Genomic DNA, 13029 nt, shown 5'->3' on the forward strand with positions numbered 1-13029 from the left:
TCCATTCGTTTTATTTCACCGGTCAACTTTCAGAATGAGAGGGATTAGGCCATAGTCCACCGCGCTGGCTAAATGTGTATCGGTAGACTTCACATACCTTTCATTTTTTTTATAAATTCCCTCAGGTGTGTAGGTGTCCACACGATGTTTTAGTTCACCGTTTAAGCAATTGATAATTAATTACTAATACAATTTATTATAATCATATTATAGTCATAATAGTTGTAAATTAACGTTAAATATTTCCAAAATGAGGCATGTCCATGTTTGCTCTTTAACACGTTCCCTGCGGCACAGATTTTTCTGTACTTTCCATTACTGCGTTACGAGTTGTTTTAAACCTCGTCCTATATCCGACATTGTGGCGGCACGAGGCGTGTTAAATCCCACCGCCCGAAGGAGACTAAAATCCTTTTTTTGGCGCCAAATAAGACAAAATCGACGGCTTTTGTCTTGATTATTATTAACAATGAGTTGATTAACCTAAAACTGCCGCCGCCCTTGGTTAAATTCGTTACTTTAGATTCTATGGGTAAAATAAAATGTGGGTCTAATGCACCTCGGACCGCACTGAAAAATGGCAGGTTTCCATATAATTTAGTGATGGGAAAATAAATATCGATTTTATTTTATTGTTTTTATTTATCAACGTTATGGACAGAATGAATACAAAAAGGGGAAAAGTTATGGATGTTTTTCATTGAAACATTTCAGACAATAAGGTTTTTTGCAAACAGTGCATTCCGTGAGATTTTTTTTTTGGTTTTTTTGTCTGCCTCACGACATGTCAAGAATGTGCGGAGTTTTTCGTAGCATCCGACACATCTCTTCTTCTTTGGACCCTTATCGAGATGATGTGCTTTCTTTGCAGTGGATTCTGAAAAGTAGGAGCGAGTAGATTAGGGTAAAGAGTAATCGGAATACTCGGTAACGATTTTGCCTACGTTTCCTATATCAATAATGTAGCTACTTAACTTTTGTTTGAACCATAACAGGAAACGTAATTATCTATAATGTAATTTCTTACTATACGGATATACGCCTAGCCTGCCAAGTCTCACTACTGGACTTTCACCTAGACAGAGTATATTTGTGACTTACCTGTTTTTGAAATATCTTCCTGTATTCTGATTCTGGCTCAGATTTTTCAACCGGTTTTTCTTCATCTTCCTCCATGATCAACTTTTTTTCGACATGATAATTTTCAACATAAAGACAGCGCTCCTACTTCGTCGCTACGCAGCCTCGACTGCGTTGCACAACACTAACCACGTGAAGCTAGCGTGGGGTGCGGTTCGAGGTGCGTGGGGAAACGAGGCGTTCCCAACCTCGTTCCGCACTGTGTTAGCATTATTATTTGTTCAGTGCGGTACGAGGTCTAACAAACCCGACATTAGGTTGGTGTACCATAGAACTAGGAATCAGTAGCACATCACAAACATATAGTTATCACTCTCCTACACTGAACCAGACGGAAGTTATGCCTCTCGCACCACAGAGAAGTTAAAGTTTTTTCTTACCGCTATAACGACCAGACATGGACGAGGTGTTTTAAGCCGCGTTCCGCAGCTAACGTGTTAAAAGTAAGTGCTACTCGTACCAATCCATCTTTATTCTTTGTAAATCCAATATCAGATTCAATTGCATCAACGCCAACGCTTGGAATCAATTTTCAGTCACTCAACAAGATCACGACGCGGATGATCTGATTCGACGTAATTAATTAATCCCGGCACTCTCCTGTTGCGCATTGGAAACTGAGGTATAAAGCAATTATTGGATTATATATTTTAATAGAGAAGGGGCCCCAAACCCGGAAGATCCCGGACTTCTGTTATAAGTCGCATTAGGAGTTTTTTTCTTGTCACGCGGGTTTGTGTTCGCACGCGTGTATAACCTGCATGCGTGAATGGACCCGTTTCATTCTTAGGACAGCCCGCGTGCGTGTGGCTTACATGACAGAAAAAGAGGCCACTTGGCACGCATGTGGGCCAGAACCGCATGCAAGTAAGGAGCGTGATATGAAAAAATAGACTTAAACAGCCTTATTAATAAAAATCGCTTATTCCAAGCTTAATCCATAGTTACACTTGGACTAGTTAATCTTGGTTTAACAAAGTATTAACTTCGTTATAACAATGTCATTAATAAACATGGAATAACCTCGGACTAATTATTCACTTCTTAGTCCGGGTTTAGCGAATAAAATATAGCAACACTCAAATTTCAAAAGTAAAAAGAATGAGTCAATGAATGAATTCATGTATAAAAATGACACTGACAGCGTATATTTTGAGATTGACAAATCAAAAAGAATAACATGCAATGCTCTCGCATTTGACAGAGTTAAATTGTCTTCCAAATAACATTCTCTTATATTCTTTCATATCCCCATTTCAGCACAAAAATATGAAGAAGTTATTCCAAATACAAGAGATACGTCACACAAATACTGTATAATTACAATGGCATGCACAGTACACACATAGACAAACGCGCACAAATGAATGGGTTTAACTATAGGAGGTTATATTGCCCTTGTGCTGGCCTAGGCCCCACTCGACATAATCAATTCACTTGATTAGAATTTCAAATGTTCTCTACTAAATCTCTCTTAAAATATCAGTGCAGCCTTTGATGAAGCACAAGACTTTAAATTGGCTCTAATGAATAAGGACTTTAAACTTTGATGAGAATATGACTTGAATGTGATCATAAAAAAAAATTATGGATTATAATTTGATTACCCTTTCTGTAACTCGATAGGTATCTACAGGAGGAGTGTACGACAGATAATGCAAAAACTTAAATAGTTAAATAGATTTTTACATCATTTTTTTCTGCATTATTTTAATGTATGTGTTTCTCTTCCTTTTCATTGTGCTACTTCATGTTTATTTTGCTTTTATCTTCATGTAAAATTTAACAGTGGAAACTTTAATTATTCTTCTGCTTGTATGTATGAATTATTCAGCTGTTATATAGTATGAATTGTTTGTTTCCTAAATACATAAATGAATAAATAAATTACATTAAATGTGAATTAAAGTAAAAAAAATAAAAGTTCATAGACTAAGTACAGTATATAATGAACTTAGTTTTTTTTAAAGAGAGTAGGAATCAAGCATGCAGTCCATCTAATGGTAAGTTCTCACTGTCATCGATGAACCCGATAAGTAATCAACCCCAGATAGGATTGAAGTGTTAAGTGAGGTTGTTCAGATAAGTTGTTACTTGTTATCCCTAAGGATAAAGTATCGTCTAGTAAAAGTGTCCCTTACAACACTCTTCCGACTTGAACATAACAGCGCTAAACACTGCTGTTATAAGGTTGAAATAGATTTGACGCCTCTGGACTCTACCCCGTTAAAAATACAAAAACTTAAGATTACTACAGATAAGAAATACAATATTTACAATTTATTTTATGCTACACAATTTTTGTACAACTTTTTTATTTTTTTTCCGCGCCTTTATGGTACCTTACAAAGTCGGTAAGCTTACTTTATTGCCCGTTTACTCTCTTGCTTAAAGTTTAAATTAGATTTTATATGTAGGTATCGTTCTTTATATTTCGTAAATAAGGTTGCTGGCCAATTGCGATTTTCTTAACAAAATCTGCATGTAAATTTCCTTACGACGTTTTCTTTCGCCATTTAAGGAAGTGATAAATAATGTCTAAACGTTTACTCAAGAAAAAGGAAGTCCTCATCGGGGACTTGAACCTCCGACCGTTAAGATGTCGATTCTAAAATTTTATCACTGGAAAGGCTATTACTGCTACTATCACGTATCACTAGTATTTTCTCATTAATCGGAAAGACATTACCGTTATCTAACTTTATTGTTTTCGTGATCTTATCTTTAAAGAAAGGTTGAATCGTTATTACCTCTAAAATTATAATACCTACAATTAAATTTTGTTCTTGCTATTTGGAAAGGTCACAATATGCAAAAAAATACAAAACTACACAATTATCCGTTTTCATTATCAGTACAAAAAATATTGACGTGAAAAAAAGGTTTTCACAGCTGGATTCCCAAAGCTAGAAGCGTAAAATCTAACTTATACACATCGGAAAGTGAAGTAAGGAAAATTGGAATTCATATTAAAAAGGGGCAGATTTAGTTTAAAAATGTTTTCGTAGTTTAAAATAAAGAAAATTGCGTCACAGTTTTCAAGGTAAAATGTTGTCATGCCGTAGCATACGTGGATTTGAGTTTTCGACGTCGACGAGGACGTCGTATAGTGTGTTTTTACGTGGCAATGGCATGAAGCGATTGTTCTTCTAAAGGAGAAACTATACGAGCGACAATGAGCTCATCGTATTAGCTACACGACCGAGCCTATGTTTATGACATTCGTCGACTGTTTTCAGGACGCTAATGCCACCTAGTGCATTTTTTTTATAATATAGGTGTAGCAGGCGAGCATGCAGTCCACCTGATGGTAAGTGCCGCCCATGGACATCTGTAATCAACCCCAGATAGGATTAGATATTCCTACCTGAGGTCGGCCACAGATGCGCCGCTACCCCTGAGGACTAAGCTGGAACGCCTCGGAAAAGTCTGTCTCCCTTACCACACCCTTCAAAACGGAACACAGCAGGGCCTATCACTGCTGTTATTAGATAGAAATAGGTGTGGCGGTGGTGTCGCCGGAGTCGAACCACAAAGGGTTCTACCACCTTCAAAATGCTAACGATAATGCAATGCGACCGTCGACCATCGGTCGTCGGTTGTAGTCGTCTGTCGCCAGCGATTGTTGTCAACTTTCACCGATAGTCGCCACCGTAAGTAATTGCCGTCGACCGCGTGATCTGTCGCTCGTATATTAAAGCCCTAAAATCGGTAATAGATTTCCTCGATCCAAGATTAGGCAATTGTCCCCAAGTGGCCATTGTCGGGTCAAATGGTGTTGTTCGTGACCTGACTCCCTATGTCTTAATAGCTACTAAGGAGGAAATAGTACGCCTCGGAAGACCTTTAATTTTATTGCAACCATTCCGACCCACATCAAGATTAGACAGATTAAATGGAAAGTTTACCTTATGCCATTCACGCCGTCATATTGAAATTGATAGCAGTTTTCTTTTAATATTACTAGACTAAGCATAGAAATTGGTTCAGCAATGCCTTATTTTTTGTGTAAGATTGCTGTTAAAAAACGAGGCTTCAGTCCAAGTCGTAACGGTACCCTTACCAGGAGTTTTATGTTTCGACAAATATGACTGTTTTGGTATTTGTTTACGTATGGGCCAATACAATTTCCTAGTTCAGACACAATCCGCTAGGGGCGCTGATTGGAATTTGTATGGGCAAATACGTAAACAAATACCAAAACAGTCATTTTTGTCGAAACGTAAAAACTCCTGGTAAGGGTACTGGTTACAGCTACCGAACCACAGTGGCGGAGTAAGGTCGTCGGAGGCTGGAGACGGAAATGGCAACTGTGTTTGGGGCCCCCCTGGACCACAAGCCCGGGGCGGACCGCTCCTAGTTCGCTAGAGCCCGACCAACTTAATATATAACAGGTTTTACTAGAAAACTAGAAACCGATCACAGATGCATTGCCACTATACCAACCCTGTCGTACCGTACTAAGTATACCACCTTTTGCATTAAAGTGTAAATTAACAAATTAAATATTAATTAAAACTTATAAAATCTTCACCTAATACCTATTAGCCAACCGAGCAGACGTTATTAAAAATCAATCGCTATAAAGATTGAAAAGATACAATCTATTGCACTTAATCTAATCTCAGTTTAAAAGATATTAGAAATCTTTACGGCAGGTGTCACAAAATAAATTTATCCACAGGGATTTAAAGTAATATTGAAGTTTGTCAGACTGGCTTCGGGCATTGATTCGGACAATAGCTTCACCGTCTGCTAGTAACGAATAAGCGAGATAAGCGATAACACCAGACAATCGCTTTAAATTAACGTAATTTAAGCTGTTAACAGGCATAAATATTTTACGTTATTTTGTTCAATAAGAGTTTTATGTGTATTTTTACACAGTTGTAAGAATCAGATCGACATATCTAAAATACTAAAACGTATTAATCATTTTTGGATTCATTTAGAATCAGTCTAGTACTAACCAGCTATTAAATACTTGTGACGTGTCTTCATACAGACGTGGAGAAACCTAAGACCTAAAGACCAAGGATTCCCTGAAGAGAATTGGAAGGTTCATGTTGTTAAATCTGTCTTTAAAATCGAACGTAATTTTCTTCATCGTTAAAGCATGCGACTTGTAATAATAGTTCTCATAAGCATAGAAGCATAGGATGAATTTATTGATTTTATCATGCACCTTCAGTGCAGGAGACCCGTATTCGTACTACGGACTATCATGACTGTTTGTTTAAAAATAAAAGTATCGTTCATCGCTTAACGTCGAACGGTCGACGTCGAATTCTCGGATATTTGACGAAAGAAAAACATTAGTTCCAAGCTGTTCCCTGCCTTATTGCTTTCGGCTGGCAGGTACCTGAAGGTACATGACTTTTTTAGATATTGCAATACCTACAAAGCTTGAAAACAGTACAAATAGTTCATAAGAAATTTATATTGATGAAAGAATTTAAAATTGGTGGAATTCTTCGTGGTCCGACTCTGCACTATCATCACAGCTATTTTATACTATAAGAGTAGCAGACGGGCATGCAGTCCACCATAGTTAGTAGCTAGTGCTGCCCATGGAAATCTGTAACCAACCCCAGATAGGATTAGATATTTCTGCCTGAGGTCGGCCGCAGATGCGCCGCTACCCCTGAGCTGAAATGCCTCGGAAAATTATGTCTCCTTTACCACATCTATTCCACACAGGCGGACTGCTCTGCTACATTCTTACTATAAAAAATATTATTTGCAATAAAAGTACTAAACGAGCACCGTTATAAAGTAATAAAATCACCCGTAGTCTTCTGAATTCATCATGGACGATGACGACCAGCGTGCGGAAGTGGTCACCATAGCGATCAAACGAGCAGAGTGTTCCAGGTTCGATCCTTGGCCAGACATATATTTAAACAATGAATTTAGATATCTGTTTCTGGGTCTGGGTGTTTGTGCATTCGTCTTTGTGTGTGTGACGCCCTCGACACAGGGAATACTAGTGTGGGGCTGTGAGTGTAGAAAGCGTATATTTTTGGAACGCGTATCTCCTTGTAGAACCAAAGCCATGTCAATCATATCATATAACTTCGTTGCTCTGAATAATGAAATTGAAGCCAAGCTCCGTCAGCACGGAGATTTACTAGATTTAATATAAAATTCCATTATCAACATATTTGTACAAATTAGCCTATTTCAGCAGAATGGGCTAATTTCAGCCAAGTAAATCAGAAATACGATCCAATTGTTCCTACATATTTTTGCTGAATGAGTTCTGCAAATGATTGAAGAGAGGAAAATCGTGTCGGGCTATGGGTCTTACGCTAAGGTCATAGTAATGAACTTACTGATGTCGTGTCGACAACCCTTGCGATATTAACACGAAACCCTTCTCATTCTGAGAACCCATATCCAACTTTGACCCAGTAATGGGTGGTTGAATTAGAATTTCTTGTTCCTGTAAAATCTAATGTATTTGTCTGAAATGCCAGTCTTAATTGGTTTGATCATTTCCATACCAAGAGACAGACTAACATTTTATAAACAATATTTTGTATCTTGACTTATACAAGTTCCAACTTTAAAATGGGAGTTGTTATATACATTTTAGGATTAATAACTTGAATTGAATTTATATTAAGTATATTTTTTCAATAATTAAGTTACAAACACGCCTGAAATCCGAATAATGGTAACTAGTCACTGCCGTTCATAAACATAATATGTAATCAACCCTAGATAGGATTTGAGTCCTATCTAAGATTAACAGCAGATGAATTGCTACCCCTGAACTAAGTTGAAGCGTCTTATCTACCTTACCACTCTCTTTCCACCAGAATATGCATAGAGACTTCCATATTAATTATTAATTTTTGTTGATTATAGTCTACGCCTTCAGCCTGTTAATAAAAGTCGAAGTAGAAGTTTGAAGGTGGTAGAACCCTTTGTTGTTTTCCGAGGCATTCCAGCTTAGTCCTCAGGGGTAGCGGCGCATCTGTGGCCGACCTCAGGTATCGTATCTATAGGAATATCTAATCCTATCTGGGGTTTATTACAGATGTCCATGGGCGGCAGTAGCCACTTACCATCAGGTGGACTGCATGCTCGTCTGCTACTCTTATATTATAAAAAAAAAGGTCGAAACACATGAACTCAGCACGATAACAGTAAACAAGGGTCACTGCGATCTACCCCAAAGGGCAAGATGACGTTTGTCTACACAGGCAGCCTTTATCTGACCTGTTCAGAATATTATATCTCCGTTTGATGATCTGTTTTTGATATCCGATATAATGGGCTTTGAGAGTTCTGCGTTAGACAATTTAAATACTACTTTTGTCTAGATCTATCATGTTCCTTTGGAAAATTTACCATACATTTTGTGAATACTAGATAACATGAGCTGCATATGTATACGTTAAAAAACACCCGTAATCGGAAAAGAAAAAAAATATCGTTACAAAAATATACTAAGCATAATGTATCTAACGGTATGATGAACGATATAGAATAATGATGTAGCTGTTTATAACTAATTAAATGTAATATGTAAAAGATTGATAGACTAATAGTTTAGAAATTCGGCATCTCGAATGAGGGGTCCGAGGAGAATTAATTATCATTTGCTTAAAACGGTGAAGGCAAACATAGTGAGTAAACCTGCATAGATAGTTAATTGTATCAGAAAGAAAGAAAGAAAGAAATATTTATTTGCAAATAATACTACAACATTATATGGTATAATTAATAGTAACATGATTCTCAAATCAGAACATTGCTGCAGTGAAATTTAACAAAAGGGTCCACATCAGGGTATCAGGCGTTACTTTGCGGAAATCCAAGCTATTAAGTTAAGATTAAAACTACTTCGCAACAATTCTTAAGTTAAAACCTGCATACCTGAGATTTATATAAAAATCTCAGAGACAGTGTAGTCTACCAATACGCACTTGGCCAGCGCTTACTATGTACCGTACACAATTAAAGTTGCAATTGAACACTTAAAAAGCAAGTGATAATTAATTTCTAATACGCACATAACTTTGAAAAGTCAGAGGCCTGGGATTTGAACCTCAGACCCTTCGATCAAGGAGCCAAGTTTCTTAACCACTAGGCTATCACATCTCACAATCGACTACGTTGTAACCTTACCCCAACTATCACAAATTAATTCCATAGACCCACAAAGCAGTCAATTTCACGTTATTAATGATAAATCATTAATCCTCCATTCACAAACAATTCATTAATTATATCAATTTGTATGAATGAAGCTGATTTTACTCAAAACGGCGTTTCGGGCAGCGATTACTTGTGGTTCGTAGTTATCAGAATTTCATTTTGCCATCCAATAAACACTGTTGAGTATTGTACAAAGGAGATGCCTGTTTGTGTACTTGATAGGCTTATCTGTAGCTCGAAAGTATAGATGTCATGTTGTACTCTTACCATGAGTTTTTACGTTTTGACAAATATGACTGTTTTGGTATTTGTTTTTGACCATACAATTTCCAATCAGCGCTCCTAGCGGATTGTATCAGAACTATAGTGTCAGTAACGTAACATTAAATGTTTTAATTGACAAAATGACGCTTTATGTTTTGTCTTTCTTTTTTACGAACATGTGAGGTTGACAAAAAGACTTGAACACTTACTTATTGTTACGTTTTGCTCAGTCTAATGACACAGAACAGAATAATGGATTGAGTAAACGTAACGTAAAATTTTGGGATGTTTTGAAAACTCATGGTAAGGGTACTGTAGCTAGAAAGTATAGAAGTCATGGATATAAATAAATAGATGTAGAATATGATAGTAGACTGTTTTAATCGCGGTTGAACTTATTTCTGCATTAAAGTTGCAATTCCATTACACTCATTCTCGCGTTTCGTTTTTATTCACGGATATGCAATTTTCTTTTACTTTTTTTACTATACATTAATATTAATGTTATATTTTGTGTTAGTGTTATGAACGTATAAGAAAGAGTTGGAATTGGAAAGTCTACATGATACTCTTATTTTTTAGTTTTTCTATATGAAGCATAGTTATGAAGCGGTGAAGGCAATGAGACATGGTTGGATGAAAGTGAACCGTAATGATATCTGCCAGATAGCTCAGGAAAGAAAGGGATCAGGGATAGTATGGGATCACGTTCCGAAATAATTTTGTTAAATCTTAGCTGGGATCCTTTTGTCAACCCTAGTAGTCCAGTGACAACACAACCAGTGATTTCTTTGATATCTTTGATATAGTTATACTTCTATATGTACATTTTCATGTATTATTATTAAGAAGTAACAACAACAACAACAACAACAATAATTTATTTCAGAAGGCGTAACAAGACATTATGATTACTTAACCTTTCTTTGTATATTTCTTTACATCTATGCAGTTATTGGTGCCATCCTAGGAAGCATTTTAAAAATGCCTGTAGCAAAAGGCTCTAGTGTATCAACTGTTATCTTTTTAGAAATCAAAATAAATAATAAATAGATTAACCGCAACATAAATATCATATGTATTATAATATATAATATAGTATTGTAAAGTAACATAATGCAAAACCGAGTAATTCGAAGTATTCTACTAAAAAGCATTAAGGTAGAAATATTCAGTTATTTCAGGCTTTTCACTGGTAAAGTCTTTCATCTTTAGCGAGTGACTTCGAAATGTAGTTTTCAACAAAGGTTCTATCTCTGAAAATGTATCAAAAACACACCGAATATTTAGTGGAAATTTCATCTCTAAAACGTTTAAATTCAAAATCAACATTAAGGTAGCTTGCTTCACATAAATGTATTGTTTATTTTGACCTGAATTCATATGAAATAATTTTAATATTATCTGATATAATTACAAAATAAAGACTGTGTATAATTTTTAATCACGGTGTTTACTTTTGAATACTTACCATTTTGCTTCATCATTACGTTAAAAGTAGTGAAATCTTAGTGGTAAAAACTCGCCCTATAAACGGGCGGTCCATGGTACGAATCTCAAAATGTCCGATTTTTCAAAGGTACTTCCGAATTAGAAATTAGTGGGCTCTTGATTGAGCGATGACGGAAAACATGCACGTCTGACAGTTCATAAAAAGTTTTCAAAGATGATGATGATGTCAGCTAATCCGCACTTGGCCACCGATGAGAATAAACACTTGCCCAGCAGGGAGAGTAATTCCAGCACACAAAAAGTCCTGGGTCGCAGGTATGATGTAAATAAGACTTGGTGTTACATGGATATTACAACTTTTTACGGTAGAAGAATTAAGTTGTGAGATTTGTTTTTTTACGAGTTATGTTTTGATGGTATAATTCTGGTTTGAAAGGTAAGGTTGTGAGAAAGAAGAAAATAGTATGGTAGAAATCTAAAATTAGGGTGCTTTACCGTCAGAGTACACGATGTTACTACCGGTACCCTCTTGTTTTTACCACTCTGATCGAATAATATATTGAATATAAAATTTTAACGTATAGTTTTACGATAAACTAGAAACGTAGAGTACATCGTCTACATTATTGTTCCACAAAGAAGTCTTTCAAGTATAGAAAACACTCGACACTGTTTTCCAGAAAAATGCTTTCTCCATTTGTTTTCGAAATTGGCGGCAAAGTTTTAGTGGGAATGCTTCATATTTATTCTAACTCTTTAGAATAATGTGTTTCTGTGACCTAAATGCTAATAACGGGTATTAGGTATAAAGAGTTAGGTTATATGTTGTTTGAAGTTGGTAGAAGCCTTTGTGGTTCGACTCCAGCGGCACCACCGCCACACCTATTTCTGCCTAATATCAGCTATGTTAGGCGCTGCTGTGTTCTGGTTTGAAGGGTGTGATAAGGGAGACAGACTTTTCCGAGGCGTTCCAGCTTAGTCCTCAGGGGTAGTGGTGCATCTGTGGCCGACCTCAGGTAGGAATATCTAATCCTATCTGGGGTTGATTATTATAAAAAAAATGTTACTTTATATACCAAGAGATATTGTAGAGATGATATATAAGTTTTAGAATTCATATGTATGATAAAACCTCAAACCAAAAAACCGTTTGAAGTAATCGCGTATAAGCATAGCTATAGTCCTCACGATTTTGGACCCGTTACCGAGGTTTGACTCTAGCGGATAAAAAAAAAGTCTAAAAAATACTGCAAATGCTAATCTTTAGATGTCTAAAGGCATTGATATAATAACTAAAGATTCGTTACTTGAAAACTTACAAAAGCAACCAAATGCTGTTTGTCGACTCCAGTCGATCTCTCGCGGCGTAGTAAATCAAATCAAATAAAATCAATTCTCTTTACTGTACCCAATAAAATATATTGTACCCAATCTCGGGTTTTTCCTGAGCTCCGGAACCTTTTTCACAGACTTTAGCTGCAACACTCGATTATGTATTTTGTTTGTTTTTATTTTTTAATTTACTTTATTATTTTCAGTTTTTTTTTTATATTTTGTATGATTTTATTTCTTAAGAAAATTTAGTCAATAAGTTCATAATTATGTTTGTGTTTCCATATGTGTATTTTTGGATTTCATTGTTTATTATGTGTTATAATTTAATTCAAATGATTATTAAGTCCGCGTAAAAGTGCTAGTCCGTTCTGAATATAGAAATGAATCGCGTCGCCATAGCAAATTGTATGACTACACCTGCTCGCAAAAACTTCAGAGCAGACTAGCAGTTTGGAGCAGACTATACATAATATGATCTTGGTGGTTATCCGTCATCGGTTATAAATATAACTGTTATTGTTCGTAATAAACAAAAAAACAGTTATCTCGAAAATAATAAAAATATACGTTATTTTTGTCTAAGTTTTGGACATAGATAATATTCATCAGAGCACAACGTCCATTTACTTAATTATAAAAAAAACTATGCAACATATGCACAAAATTCAA

Source organism: Epargyreus clarus, unplaced genomic scaffold (assembly GCF_041222505.1).
Source record: "Epargyreus clarus isolate Ecla_fem2 unplaced genomic scaffold, WU_Ecla_fem_2.2 ptg000029l, whole genome shotgun sequence".
NCBI lineage: Eukaryota > Metazoa > Arthropoda > Insecta > Lepidoptera > Hesperiidae > Epargyreus > Epargyreus clarus.